This window comes from Lissotriton helveticus, chromosome 7, assembly GCF_964261635.1.
Source record: "Lissotriton helveticus chromosome 7, aLisHel1.1, whole genome shotgun sequence".
NCBI lineage: Eukaryota > Metazoa > Chordata > Amphibia > Caudata > Salamandridae > Lissotriton > Lissotriton helveticus.
In genome coordinates, this window is record NC_136068.1 from 1289645712 (window position 1) to 1289662288 (window position 16577).

General features: G+C 43.8%; 1 protein-coding gene across 2 annotated transcripts in view; it reads left to right on the forward strand.

Annotated features, from left to right (window-relative positions):
• The window catches only part of MYO15B (myosin XVB), an 810836-nt gene that overhangs the window by 312116 nt on the left and 482143 nt on the right, over positions 1-16577 (forward strand). The gene's annotated exons all lie outside the window — the stretch shown is intronic.

A 16577-nucleotide genomic window follows, 5' to 3' on the forward strand; every position in this document is an offset into this window, starting at 1 on the left:
GGAAGGGGTTAACAAGCTATTAAACTCTTTTCACATTTCATCTTGTCAGATACTACCAAAAATAGACCCTGTGGCTCTTTTTCCAAAAAGAGGCTATGTTCTGATATAACAATTTAGCTATCTTATATAGCACAAACAAGACCCAGATGATCCTTTATAAGGATTGTATGTATCGCCTCTACCCATTTCACAAGCCTAAGGCCTGCGATAGATGCAGAACGATTTCCATAAAAACTTTAAAGGATAGGAAGGTAAAGCTCTTGTGGCTTCAGAAATCAAGGGAGGAAGGTATTTCAAATGAGGAATTAAGCTTGTCTTCAAAGACATAAAAAACCCATCAGAGGTCTCACTGTCAAGATAAGGTTTCAAGAACAGAAGACCCATCTAACTCAAAACAAACTATGAAGGAATCCAAGCACCATAGTGAATCTGCTGAGGTAACTCAGAGTTACAAGAAGCCTAAGCTTCAACTAGAACCATCATCAGCATTTCACAGGGAAAAGCCAGGAAGGGTTCCACAGCGGTATGCGTGTAGCGCCAAGACACTCATGACTATAAGTGCGCTTTACAAGTACGAATCATTTCATTTCATTTCATTTCATCACCAAGCAGGCACATACTCAAAAGTGCCATTTTCAGAGCCACAGGAAATATAGTTTTCACCTTCATGTTTCCTTTCACCTTTAATAAGAACCATAACATTGCTCCGATGAAGCTCACTCGTCAACTAAATGTAAATGTAAATGTCGGAATTTGTAAAGCGCACAGCTACCTCCACCGGAGGTGTCCCGGCGCTGTCCGTATACCGCTTAGGAACCCTTCCTGGCTTTCCTGGGAAATGTCCACTCCTGGGCACCCCCCAGGTGCAGCCAGGCATCCCAGCGCTTTTGGGGCCGTTGTGGATACTAAGCAAGCTATTGCCCAGAGTTGCAGCGTGGGACCCATGATCAGAACAGGCACTGAGGCGAGAATATCCAGTCAGGGGAATTAATGAGCCAGAGACCCGCCGAGGCGGGAATCAAACCCTGGTCCCTGGCCAGAGCTCTGCATTAAGGTCTGCCTGCTCTAACCATTGAGCCACACTTCTCCACTACAGCAAGAAGTGTGCTGTTGAAAACCAGAATACTTCCACAATTGACAATCCCATTCCTGTCTCAGTCTACAATAGTGAGGTTGACAAAGCAGCTTAAAGACAAGACCAAATAAAGATCTTTGTTGACAATAAAGGAACTGTTGACAACAATATCATCAGTGGGACATCCATCTACCACACTTAAGGTTATGCAGAATCCAGCAACTGTACTGCAGTGGTCCCTAAACTAGAAAAGAAGCACAACGCTCCAGATACTACATCAGCATGTTTAGTAGGACATTCTAAAGTGGACTCAGTAGTAGTGCAAGCAGCACAAAGAAGGTTGATGAATCCTTAAGCTCTTTGCACAGTGCCCCCTGACAGAGTAGACAGATGTCTTGACAATATTGGGAAAAGAGTTTCTACTTGATCAGCGGCAACCATCAAAGCTGCAAATGTCCTTGCAGTTTCTGATGGATTTTTGTAACTGCAGTTTTCTTACCTTTAGAAAATCCTCAGGCACTAGACTGTATCCAGAAGAATTTACCAGCAAAGTTCCTCTGTGTCAGCGGCTCCTCTTAGACTTTGTTCAGACCTGGAAGTGACAATGGAGGCGCATATAAGCACCATCAGTGTCAGTTCTTTTCTTTCCTTGCCTTCATACTCGGGTCCAGAGCTCACTCCTACTTTCCTCTTCAGTTGACATGCTTTTTCTTCACAATCATGGTCAGACTGGGAACCCAAAGCAGCCCTGGCAATTTTATCTGACCAGCCCCCCACGGTGCGTAGTGAGCGAGTCTCACCACTACGAGGGGAGTTTGGGCGAGGTGCAAGTGTAAACCACTGGAGGGCCATGAGAGGCTGGGAACGAAATCAATGTCAATTACCGAATCGGTAAAGTAAATACCGATTCGGTAAAATTACCGATTTTGCAAGGTGGACAGGGTGTCACATTGACACCCTGTTGCACCCCTGATTCTGGCTTGTGTGCCATGTGGCACACATACATGCCCTAAGGGCATGTATGTGTGCCACATGGCACAGGTGTACATGCACAGATGTGCATGTACACAGGAATCCGTTATTTACCATGACATAGTATGTCATGGTAAATAACGAATTCTTAAGGGCCGGTGGCACTGTTTTCAGTGCCACCTACATCACAAACTTGAGATTCGGTAAATTTACCGATTCGGTAATTTACAGATTCGGTACATTTACCGATTCTGTAAATATACCGAATCGGTAAATTTAAGGCCCCCTACATCTCAATCACCAAATACCGGTCGGTAACGGCCGAAATCGTCCGTTACCGACCGGTATTTGGTGACCTACATCTGGCCCCAAATATTTCCCTCACAGACCGTCATATTTTCACCATTGAACATAGTTCCTATACATTTCATAAAACATCAGGAAATGCAACAGTAACAACTCTAATCATCTCATTTATTATTTTATTTTATTTTATCAAAAACCTTTTCACTTTCTTTTTTTCATCTCATTTTTCATATTTTTGTAGTTTACCAAAAACTTTTCATTTTTATAAATTATTGTCCTTATCACATAAAAAGCACAATGACATATTATTCTGGATTTCTCGGCTCACAAATGCATTTCTTTTATAGCAGTGATTATTTACAAAACAGAAAACATGAAACCAAATCTGAGAAAAATGCATAAAGAGAAACAAATTCCTAAAGAAAAATAAGTTCCCCTGGTTAGAAATAAATACATACAATCATACTACAGTCACACCAAATCATACATTCTCACATCAACTACACTCATCCAATATCTGTACACAGTTGAGTATTATCTGGCAAGAGAGAACTGCTGCCAGCACCAGAGTCTCCAAATGGAACATGAGACTACGCACTAGGTTGACGCGTGTTTCGGTGGATTCAAGATGTAAAGACCACCTTCCTCAGGACCTTTCCAGATATATAACAATCAATTCATAGGGGACCTATAAATACATAAAGATATGAGGACTGTTGCACTAAAAATAAGAAGACTTATAACAAAGGTAAGTGTCATAGTCGGACCCAACATGAACATCCACATATTTAACCTGGCCATATCATGCTCAAACTCTCAATAACGATGAAAAAAATCAAATAAAAAGACAAGATAGAGGAAAGGAAAAAAATGACAAGAATATATACATACAGCATATCACAATCCAATCGAACATATCTTCCATTGCAGCAAAGAAAAACAATCAACCACCAAAGATGATACTAAAGTAGACCTCATAGTTCAAACAATCATCACCATCACCCTGTGAAAGAAATATTATCAGAAAACTGTTCTTCATCCACCAAAACCACCCTGGCATCAATTTTACATAAATGTACATAATGCCAAAGTGCAATATGTGTTCATTTCATTACTGCCAATCCAAATCGGGTGGATCCATCGACAATTTCTTATTAAACCTCCAAAGGTAATCTGTCCAGGTTCCTAAAATTAGTAAATACACAGTTAACAGTTCAACCTGTCACCTTTAGGTGAGAACAAGAAGATAATTTATTTCCCAGTACATTTACCAAGAGATTATTTTGTATGAGGTCATCATCTAATGCTTATTTAAATACATATAATCCTCCTAAGTAGCAAGTCGTCACGTCCAAATTGCACCAATTATGCTGAAAAAGGCCCAGTTTATATTTTGATTTGAAAGATGCCAGTAGGTTTGTATACTAGGCTGTGTCCTCCTTTTGGACCACCAACTGAAGAGTGTGCCTCCTTTGCTGTGATAATGAGATGTGTAGCAAAGGTTTGGGACTTACAACTTCCAAGTATGGAAGTTGAAACAAAAGTACTAACAGAGGTTTTTGCTGTCCAGATAAACATCATCTGAACCCTTACTTCCATTTAATGAAACCCTGACTGACACTCTTATCAGACCTGGTCTAAACCCTGTTCCTGCCTCCCAGTGAACCGGCAGGTTGCTAATTGCTGCAGGCTGGTGCCATCTGATCCAGATTTCTTTACTCCACGCCTTACACCAGAGGGCTTGATAGTTCAAGTTTTCTTCAGTAAAATGAACCCCAAGTCTGTTCGTATGACTCCTCCTGACAGAGTCAGATTGTCTTAGGGATTTTGGGAAAGTGGATGTTTTCCTCTTCCTACCTATCTGGTCAGTCTTTGTCAGCTGCTTTGCGGGGAGATATACCCATGCTTTATGGGACATGGGTGGCAAGTTCTTGGCAGCGGTGTCTGAGGATTTTTGGGCAATTTGGCTCAAATACTTGATAATAGTCAAGACACCACAAATTACATCATCCACTCTGGGCTAGACCCTAATGGCTGCATGAGCAGAGCAGTTGGCACTAGCGTGGTGCTTTGGATGCATGCTCTGATGCAATCCACAGGTTTCTCTGGGGACATGCAAATCTCTTAAATGGACATTCAGTTTGATGGGCCTTGCATGTTTGGCAAGAATGCTGATTTGGCTGTTTTTTAGACCACTGCACCTCCCGCCCACATCAGAGCATCTCTCAGAGGATCATCTGGCCATTGTGCTCCAAGGAGTGCAGGTTATTTTGTCCAGAGGAGCCACAGAGAGCATCCCAGGTCCTGAAAATTGGGACTGGCTGATACTCGTGCTATTTCCTTGTACCAAAGAAGGATGGAGGCCTTCATCTTATTTTGGGTGTCTGTTATCTAAACACCTTCTTGTAAAGGACAAATACAAAATGCTCACATTTACCCAGGTTCTGTCTTTCCTGGATACAGATAACTGGATGGTGGCTGGACCTGCAGGATGCCAACCTTTGTGCACCTTCCTGCAGTCCCAGAGAAGCTACCTTTGACCTCGCAAGTGCCCTTTACGTGTTTTCATGAAAGCGATGTCAGAGGCTGTGGCACAACTTCAGAGGATGGGGATTCCAGTTTTCCCCTACCTTGACCTTGGCATGCTCACCACATTCGTAGACCACCTCCAGATGAAGGTGACCACCTGATATTGCTAGGGTTCATTATGAACCACCCAAAGTCACATCTTACTCCTTTTGCAGAGGCTTTCTTTCGTTAGAGTGATCCTGGGTACAGTGAAGTTTCCATCCTTCCCTTTACCACAATATGTGGAGGATACTCAGGCTATGATCCCAGTGTTTCAGCCTTGTTCCTGGGATGGGTTTCAGTCCTGAAGCTTTTTGGCCCAATCCAGGTTTTAGAGGTGACAACAAAAGACCTGCAGTGGCGGCTCAACTGTAATTGGACTATCTGTAGACCCCTCTCCGTTCCCCTCCCAGAGATGACAGTGGTGACAGATGCATTATTGTATAGTTGGTGAGGACATATAGGATAAGTGGAAATCAGAAAACTCTTGTCTCTTGTGGAAACCCACCTCAATGGGCCATCCATCAGGCACTAAAAGCCTTCCTACCTCCCATTAAATAAAGACTAGTTTGGGGTCCCATGAACAGTACCATGTGGTACTGCAACAAGCAGGGTGGTGGAGGATCCTGGGTCCTATGCCAAGAAACAGTTCACCTCTGGAGCTGACTGGAATGCCGGAGCATCTCCCTGGTCATTAACCACCTAGCTGAATTTCTGATTGACAAGACGGATGAACTCAGCTCAACTGCTCTCACCTGGTGGATCACATACGGTGGTTACACCCCAAGGTGGGAGACGGCATCTTACAGCAAGTGAGAGCAGGTGAGAGCCCAGGCTAGATCTTTTCGCCACTGGTGAGAATGCGCAATGTAAAAACATTTGCACTCTAGAGTTTCTGAGACAAATTCAGAATAGAGTGAAGCACAAGATTCCTGTGCACCTTTCTACTGCTATGTCTTCTGCCCCAAGTTTTGAAGGAGGTCAAGAACAACGAGGTTCAAAGTCATCCTAGTAGCTCCAGAGTGGGAGTGTGGTGAACACTTTGACCTCCTGAGGCGGAAACCGGGAGAGTCGCTTTGAGATTTTTAAAATTTTTGTGTGTAATACTGTGATTTTAAGACAGATCTTTTACTGCTGAGTGTAACATTGTGATCTAAGACAAGACCTACCTCACTCCATTGGGCACTCCCGCGCGGCGGTTTGGAACGCTGCCGCGGGATACTTCCTTGTGTTGCCGCCACCCCTGGGACACACAGGCCACGCCCACCACCACTTAGGCCACGCCCCTTTTTACCGAGTACTTAAAGCGATTCGTGTAAAAGCGCGAGTCTGAACACTTTTACCACCTGAGGCGGAAGCCGGGAGAGTCGCTTTGAGATTTTTAAAATTTTTGTGTGTAATACTGTGATTTTAAGACAGATCTTTTACTGCTGAGTGTAACATTGTGATCTAAGACAAGACCTACCTCACTCCATTAGGCACTCCCGCGCAGCGGTTTGGATCGCTGCCGCGGGATACTTCCTCGTGTTGCCGCCACCCCTGGGACACACAGGCCACGCCCACCACCACTTAGGCCACGCCCCTTTTTACCGAGTACTTAAAGCTATTCATGTAAAAGCGCGAGTCTGAACACTTTGACCTCCTGAGGCGGAAGCCGGGAGAGTCGCTTTGAGATTTTTAAAATTTTTGTGTGTAATACTGTGATTTTAATCTGGTGAGGTAACAGGGACCCCCTGGAAGGGATGAGTTTCCTGGGTCAGGTTTAAGCAAACATATGCAAGGGTAAAAGCCCAGGCCAAAAATATAAAGTCTGTCAAAAACAGGAAAAAGGACACACTATAAGGCGAAGAAGGACTCAAGGAGGAAAATTATATGATAAAGTACAAAGTTTAATTACATTAATAAAAAATTGGAGTGAATATATTCATTGATACACATAATCATAAAATGAAGTATAAAAAAGTGATTTTCATAAAATAAGTTATTCCTACTAAGAAATATGCATAGGTCACAAGAAAGTTATTAACATAATGATAATGACCAGACAATGTTGAGGATGCTGATTTCTGTGATTTTAAGACAGATCTTTTACTGCTGAGTGTAACATTGTGATCTAAGACAAGACCTACCTCACTCCATTGGGCACTCACGCGCAGCGGTTTGGAACGCTGCCGCGGGATACTTCCTCGTGTTGCCGCCACCCCTGGGACACACAGGCCACGCCCACCACCACTTAGGCCACGCCCCGCCCCCACCTATTATTATTTAATATGTGTCTCCATTGGGCGCGCAGCGGACGAGCGCAGCGGGCGCCCCTAAGGCAAGCCCGTCTGCGCCCGTCCGTGACCAGACTGCGGCCGGGGCCAGGCATGCTGTCGGTGAGGGTGCGCGCAAGGGTAGGATCGTGTGGCCAAGGGATGACCTATGGGCTCTCAATACTGGCTCTGAGGCCTGCACTCAGGGGATAGATCTTCAGTCTACTACTCTTCCCCAGACATGCGGAGCCAGTGGATTATCATTGGCATCAAGAGACGCCGCAAGGTTTTCTAAACCTAAGCCGCCGAATAACAAAGGCCTTAGAGCTGGCCTCCTGAACTGCAGATCCCTAGTTAAACATACAGATGATATCTGGCTACTACTAGAAGAGCACGAGTGAGACGCTCTGTTTCTAACAGAAACATGGATCAATGAGGATAGTTTGACCGCCATCGCGCTGGCAGTACCCCTGGGATATAAAATATGCTTCTCGAACCGCAGAGGCACAAAAAGAGGCGGAGGTGTCGCTGTCATATTCAAAGAACAGCTCACACTAACATCCTCGGCCCCGACCATGATTCAGGGAATTGAGGGGCTACACTTTTGTTTTCAGATGAGTCCGCAACTATCCCTGGCGGCATTAGTGATCTACCGCCCACCCGGCAGAGAGGACCCAATTTACTAACTCTGCTGGAGACGATTGTTCAGAGCTCCCTCCTCCACCCTCAATTCATCGTAGTCGGGGATTTCAACATTCACATGGACAAAGCGGACTGTGCCCCTGCAGAGTTGTTGAGATCCACACTTAACTCAGCTAAGCTGAGACTGATTAATGGCGGCCCCACGCACAGAGCGGGTCACATGCTCGATCTAATTTTTACCAATATTATTGATGTGAAGGCGGAGACACCTCTACCGTTAGCCTGGTCGGACCACTCACTGATCCCATTTAAATTAAATATAGCTGTGGATAGTCCTGCTTCAAACAAATGCTCTTTTATGAAGAGACAATGGAAAAAGCTAGTCCCTGATATTATGGGCCCGGTCTTGGCTCAGAATATCCCCTCTCTCACCTCAAATGCTAATATGGACGCACAGCTTCTCAATGATTGGGTCGGGAATATGGTATCTTCCATTGCTCCAGCCTCACGTGCAATATCTAAACGGAACTCCCCCTCCGCCCCTTGGTTCTCTCAGGACCTCAGAATAGAGAAAGCAGCCTGCAAGAGGCTGGAGAGACTCTGGAGGGCAAACTATGAGCCCCTAGAAAAAAACAGATATAAGGAAGCATCTAAAAAGTTCCAGAAGGCTATTAGGAAGGCAAAAAAACAGTTTTATGCGGATTCCATCCAACAGGCTGAGCAATCAAGTAAACAGATTTTTAAGGTGGTACAGTCCTTTTTCAAACCTAAATGTATTGAGAGAGAGGCCCCCCCGTCAAGCACTCTGTGTGAAAGCATTTCAGAGTTCTTTGACCAGAAAATTAAAAAAGTCTATGAGTCCTTCGGGCCAGAGAAAAACACGGTGAAATCGGACCTAGCCATCAAAGAGGTGGTTGGTGAAACCGCAGCTCAATTTCAGGCGATATCCCTGAGTGCGGTCAGGCAAGAACTAAATCGCTGCAAGTCAGGCTCACCGGACGACCCATGTCCCCCAAAACTCTGGCGCACCATAGCTGATTCTGTGGCCCCCACATTACAACAGATCTGGAATACGTCCATCGTCTCTGGTGTATTCCCTAACATTTGGAAAAATGCAACCCTTCTCCCGCTTAAAAAAAAACCTAATGGGGATCCAGAAGACCTCAGCAATCTGCGCCCGATCTCTCTGCTAGCAGCACCGGGTAAAATGTTCGAGAAAATAATACAGCGTCAGCTGAGCAAATTCATTGAAGACAACAAGATACTACATGAGACGCAATCAGGCTTTCGCCCAGGCTTCAGTACGGAGACAGCATTAATTGAGGTAGCAGAGTCAGTAAGGTGGTCGATGGATTCAGGAAGCTCCGCGATGCTGGTACTCCTGGATCTGTCGGCCGCCTTCGACACGGTTGATCATGCTAGACTCTTGATGCGACTGGCTGAGACAGGCATCCGAGACCAGGCACTGGGATGGATACAGTCGTACCCGTCCCAGAGAACACAGAAGGTGGCTCTGGGGACTGTTTCCTCAACGCCCAAAGTCCTCAGTTGTGGCGTCCCTCAAGGGTCGGCACTCAGCCCCCTCTTGTTCAACATCTACCTCGCTCCACTCTTTACGCTGATTGCCAATTGGGGTGTTAAGGCAATCTCATACGCCAATGACACCCAATTGGTATTTCCGTATTCAGAGGTGTCGCAGGAGGCCTTCTCGAGTTTCAAGGGTTGTCTCCAAGATGTGGCCTGTTGGATGAACACGAATAAATTAAAACTCAACGCTAATAAAACGGAAGTGATTTTCTTTGGTAAAGGTCCACCTCCACCCTCAGAGCTTTGGTGGCCAGCGGAGATGGGACAGCCCCCTTCACCCAGCCTAACGGCAAAGAATCTGGGAGTGCGGTGGGATGACAGTCTGTCCTTGACCTCGCACATCCAATAAGTAGTAGGCTGCTGCTTGAGTAAGCTGAGAAATCTCCGCAAGATTCTGAGACTTCTACCGGAGAGTTGCAGAAAAATAGTAATCCATGCCACAGTGACATCTAGGCTGGATTACGCCAACGGCCTCTATCTGGGCCTACCAAAATACCTAATCCAAAAACTTCAGCTGGTCCAAAATGCGGCTGCGAGACTGTTAATGCGGATTCCTTTCAAGCACTCAGTCTCTCCGTATCTTCGGTCACTTCATTGGTTATCAGTTGCCAGCAGAATCAAATTCAAGGCACTCACGCTGGCCTTTAGATCTCTGTTTGGCACCTGTCCTCAGTACTTGAAAGCCCGACTCCCGAGATACTCCCAGGCCGAGCACTTCGCTCCAGCTGCCGAGTTCGACTTGCCGTCCCACGAGTGAATAGGGCCCGACTGGGGGGTCGAACTTTTTTGGCAAATGTTGCGACACTGTGGAACACCCTACCCCCAGCAATTCGGACAGCGTCCTCTGAATTATGCTTCAAGCGGCTGCTAAATACTTGGCTCTTTACCCAACCGCGCTAGGCCTCTTCACCTCAGTCCTCTTGGTTAAATGTGTTCTATCAAGCGCCGGGACACCTCCCTGTGAGGTAGCTGTTCGCGCTACATAAAATGCTGTATTATTAGTATTATTATGGTACCTGGAACTTTTGGGAATGAGCAGTTGTCCTCCGATCAGACTATGGCTTCATCTTCAGGAGGGCCTTTTGTCACAGCAGCAGGGCAGAGTCTGCATCTCCATGTGTAGAGAGGGAGTGGCAGCATTAAACTGCATTTGATCTTCCTCCCGAAGTTGAGCATGTCAACCTGGTTGCAAGCCATAGGACATGTTAGTGGCCTTGTGTGGTGCCCTTAATACCCATCTTGTGCAGGCCAATTCAGCCTTTTTAAGTTTACTGCACCAACTGTCCTACTCTTTATGATGAGATTTCTGAAAGGTTTGACTCATTTATTTCCTCCAAAACCTTTTTTGATGCCACAGTTGAATCTGAATTTAATTTAGTTTTCACTTTCCTCATGGCCACACCTTTCGAAACAATGTACAGCTGTCTGCTGCATCTCCTGACTGAAAATTGTGCTTTTGGTCACAATGACTTCAGCTCTCTGTGAGTGAACTCCAAGCTCTCTCGGTGCAGCCACCTAACACCATCTTTTGCCCACATAAAGTGGTGTTGAGAACCAGGGTGGCCCTTTCACCAAAAGTCGTGACTGCTTTTCATGTTTAGTAATCTATCACTCTCTCAATGTTCTTTGCACTTCCTTACTGCATGAAAGAAGAGAGACTCCATTGGGTGGACCTCAAAGGAGCTTTAAGCTTATACAATCATCAGAGACCATTGGGTGGACGATTAGCTCTTGTGGGGTACTCTGGGGCAAAGAAGGGCAAAGCAGTGCAGAACAGGACTCTGTTTAAGTGGCTAGTCCTTCTGAATTAAGATCTGCAACACACTAGCCAATAAGCAAACTCCAGAGGTATTGGTGTACACTCCACCAGGGCCAAGGTTGTGAAGTGCCTGCAGTTGACATCGGTCAGGATGCGATGTGGGCATTGGCACAGGTGTTCACTACTGCGTTAACAGTCAGGTCCGACAGGATGGTCCTGCAAAACATTTTGATATGAGACATTCCTCAGGTCTGGGAGGTACTGCTTTGGTATCTATTGAAAGGTGAGAAATGTGCAGTTAGAAGTATCCATCAGATGTTACACTCAGTAACAATCTTTCTGGTGAATACTCTATCTAACTGCAGTTTCCTTACAGACCTCCCACCTCCCTGTTCTATGAAATGGTCTCTTCTACATAAAAACAAGTTCCAATTTAGAAATCTTCACACTGGTTCCTCTGTTTATTGTTGGGCTCTGCATCTGAGCGAGCAGAGTCAAGAAAGAAACTGAGAACGACACACAGGGGTGGCACTTATATTTGGCTCCACCGCTTCTGGGGAAGAATGAAGTCAACGTGAAGCTGTGAAGCCGCCCAATTCCACCTACCAGCATGGAGTGCATTGCTGTTAAAATCTTCCCGATCCAGTGTAGCGCCCGTGGATATTCTAACTGTGAGGAATCTGCAGTTAGATAGAGTATACACCAGAAAGAATATTTGCAAAGGTAAGTAGCTAGTTCTCATCTAGCCTCAAGTCTGGAAGACCTACCAGAAGATAAAAAGAATGAGGCGCTCAATAGTTTGAGTATGGGTGAATGAATATCGGGGACATACATAGATGCGTCTATACTTGTAGCAAACATAATTCAGGCAGCTGGCAGGAGCAGCTGTCGTAAAACAGAGATGGCTATATTGCACTTCATTTAGACCAGAAATACAAAGTAGAATTTTGGAAATGCTATTTGATGGTGAATCTCTTTATATGAAACATGCAGAGGAGGCACTCCAAGGCATAGAAACAAACCTGGAAACTGCCAGATCGCTGGTAGTAGTACTTCAGCAATGCAGACAACAGTCCTTTAGGCCTTACAGAGGGAAATGACAGCTATCCAATAGAGGAGGATATCGGCTGTACAGGGATCAACCAGCCCATTTCCAGTATCAACCATGCCATCTGCAATACCAACCTCGGTACAGGCCATCAACATCATATTTGAGAACTATGCCAAGACGAAGAACTGCTATGCAATCTAGAACACAGGATACTGGAAGAAGAAGCTGATGGAGGACAGGCACCGGCCACCAAGAGTCACTGCCCAGTTGGTGGGAAAATGTCCTTGTGCTGAAGAGTTTGGAGCATGATCACAATGGACAGATGGGTCTGCGAACTAGTGGAAAAGGGTTGTACTTTTGAGTTTCTAAAAGAACTTCAAATAAACCACCATGTAACATCTACATCTGACAAATTTGTAAGCTGGAATTCTTTCCATGATAAAAAAGCATTTGCAATGCAATAGGTCTCGCATTTTTTAAAGGTAGAGCTGTTGGCGTTGAAAATTATAATGGTTTTTACTTTTGCTTTTTTATTTGCAACAATAAATAGACTCCTCGCATGCATAAACACCCATAAATATTCGACCTATATGCAAGAACACAGAGCAAGCTACCCCAGAGCGATAACATGAGTTAAGTTGAGTAATGTTACTAGTAGTGCAGTAATGAAAAGAGTTTCTCTTTTAAAAAAAAGTAAAAATAAGATGAAAAAGATACATTACTCTTATTTACCTTTCTATGTTTGTCTTCAGAAAATAAGGGCCCTTTGACCTTTGCAGCTATCAAATGACAAGACATATTTTATTAAAATAGGGTAAGCCAAGAAGCAGTTCATATATAGATATATTAAGCTGCTAGGTTGACATTGTTATCTTTATTTGCAGCGCGGAGCTTTATATCTACTATTTTAGGCTACATGGGACAACTTATGATGATTTGTATATTGCAATTGGACAGTTTGCAAAAACTGCAATAGAAGTATCCCGGATATGAGCGTTTTCTACAAATGATACCCTAAATTTATTGTAAACTGTGAGAAATTATGGTACCAGATAAAGTAACTTCAACAAGAATAATGTGGGGAATGCTTGGTTGAAATGAAAAGAAAAAAAACAAAGCAATAGTGAAGTGTGGCTATGGCATGAGTTGGGACTCAGTAAACACTAATTATCAAAACTATTCCCTAGGTGTTTCAGCTCTTCCCTCGTACAGTTTAATCCCAGTCAAACAATACACTCAGCAGCTTCCTTGAGTAAACGCTGCCATGCACAATACAGTTGTATACATACACATGCGTATCTCCTTGCTCCCCTGTTGATTTGGTCTTTCTCTGCCTGCACTATAAAGATACTAATATCTTTCTAGAGACTAAACTCATGTTCTTATGAGATATTTGTTTGTTCACTTTTATTTCTTTGTTGTTAGGCATCCTGCCACTCTGTGCTTAAGATCCTCACATGTGTGCTATGTCAAGATCTTAAATAAGAAATATAACGTGATGTCCCATCAGTTTATAAGAATGAACGAACTAGATGTACATTATTCCAGCGCTCACACTTCACGTTTCAAAATCTGCGCCTCCGAATGTAATGGCGGTGTGTGTGTGTGTCAGCTCCCTGAGAAACATTCCAGCCTCTTGTGGGTTCACCTGGCATCATTTAGAAAAGATCTGTATTACCCAAGAATAAAAAACCCTCTGTGCACTGACCTGAAACGGACATGATTAAAGCACGGTGAGGGCACTGTTAGAATGCATGCTTCCTGAAAAGGTGCTCACCGGGTGACGAAAACCAGGCAGTGCCAGTGTGAATGGGGCCGGCAAGGATGAGAAAATAATTCCACCTTCCTGCTACAGTGCTGACCAAGCAAGAACATGCAACCACTACTCCCAACAGAAACAAGCATGACTAGTGTTTGTAAGCGTAGTTTCAAAGAAACAAGGGAACCCTCTAGGTAATCAAGGACCAGGAGTAATAGTTTTATCAGGCAACAAAGGTCCTTAACTTAAATTAATAAACAAAACAATGAATTATAGACAACAATCTGTGCTATAATGAAGAAAGTGTCCAGCCGGACACTGATTTAATTATTGGAAAAGATTAAACAGTATGAGTATGAAAAAGGCTTTATTTCGATAAAAACATATCTTAAAAGCATGAGCATAGAACAATACTTTAACATCATAAAAAGATCCATTTTTCGTCAACATGAACACCTAGATGCCAACTTCTTACAATTTTTCTTAAAAAGTACACATATTACATCGAAAATAAAACGCAAAGTAGAAAAGTAAAAACTACTCGCACATAAGAGTAAAATCACAGATTAAATATTTTCTCTTAGCCTTTTCAATCTGATGGACCAGGCCCATCTCAAAAACTTTGACAAACCACATACATACAATAAGTGAGTATCCGATTTAAAAATGCGCAGCGCTACAGAATGGTGTCTAGTACCCAGTTCTCTACATAACGGTTTGAGCCAGCAGTTCCTCGGTGAGTTATATGCCGGACATGCGAACAGGATGTGTGCCATTGATTCTATTCTAGACTCGCAATTTGGGCAAAAAGGGGATGTTTGAAAAGGGACTTTCCAGCGGGCAGTCAATTCGCGTATTGGTAATATACCAACCCTATATTTGAAATACAAAGCCCTGTCGAAGGGCTTCTGGATAATGTCAAGATAGGGTTTACAAAAAGTAACATCCTTGATCCTCAAAAAGTCATCGGTTATTCTGCCTAATTTGGGATCAGAGTTGTATTTACTAGATACCCAACTCCAATAAAGTTTCTTCGATACTCCTTTTGGTGGGGCAGATCTATTTTCCCATGCATCATTGAGGCCCAAATCACAAAGCAAGGATTTGACATCTTTAAGCCACTTAAATTTATGCCATCCCAACATGGACATTATTTCCGACAGACCCTCTGCATACTTTGCTAACTCCGGCACTCGCCACAGCCGAGCCCATAATAAGAGCAGTCGGACTTTTGCCAGGTAATTAATCGAATGACACCCCAATTCAATTAACAGTGAATTAGAGTAGGAGTGCTCTGAGGGAGTGCCATTATATCTTTAAGGAATTTATTTTCAGATCTTGTCAACTGTTCCATATTACTTGTGCCCCACAGTTCGGCTCCGTATAGGGCCGAGCTTACTCCTCTTGCCTTGTATATTTCGATAACCGGAGCAACGGGTCTAGTCTAGATTTGTATATTGCAATTGGACAGTTTGCAAAAACTGTAATAGAAGTATCCCGGATATGAGCGTTTTCTACAAATGATACCCTAAATTTATTGTAAACTGTGAGAAATTATGGTACCAGATAAAGTAACTTCAACAAGAATAATGTGGGGAATGCTTGGTTGAAATGAAAAGAAAAAAAACAAAGCAATAGTGAAGTGTGGCTATGGCATGAGTTGGGACTCAGTAAACACTAATTATCAAAACTATTCCCTAGGTGTTTCAGCTCTTCCCTCGTACAGTTTAATCCCAGTCAAACAATACACTCAGCAGCTTCCTTGAGTAAACGCTGCCATGCACAATACAGTTGTATACATACACATGCGTATCTCCTTGCTCCCCTGTTGATTTGGTCTTTCTCTGCCTGCACTATAAAGATACTAATATCTTTCTAGAGACTAAACTCATGTTCTTATGAGATATTTGTTTGTTCACTTTTATTTCTTTGTTGTTAAGCATCCTGCCACTCTGTGCTTAAGATCCTCACATGTGTGCTATGTCAAGATCTTAAATAAGAAATATAACGTGATGTCCCATCAGTTTATAAGAATGAACGAACTAGATGTACATTATTCCAGCGCTCACACTTCACGTTTCAAAATCTGCGCCTCCGAATGTAATGGCGGTGTGTGTGTGTGTCAGCTCCCTGAAAAACATTCCAGCCTCTTGTGGGTTCACCTGGCATCATTTAGAAAAGATCTGTATTACCCAAGAATAAAAAACCCTCTGTGCACTGACCTGAAATGGACATGATTAAAGCACGGTGAGGGCACTGTTAGAATGCATGCTTCCTGAAAAGGTGCTCACCGGGTGACGAAAACCAGGCAGTGCCAGTGTGAATGGGGCCGGCAAGGATGAGAAAATAATTCCACCTTCCTGCTACAGTGCTGACCAAGCAAGAACATGCAACCACTACTCCCAACAGAAACAAGCATGACTAGTGTTTGTAAGCGTAGTTTCAAAGAAACAAGGGAACCCTCTAGGTAATCAAGGACCAGGGGTAATAGTTTTATCAGGCAACAAAGGTCCTTAACTTAAATTAATAAACAAAACAATGAATTATAGACAACAATCTGTGCTATAATGAAGAAAGTGTCCAGACGGACACTGATTTAATTA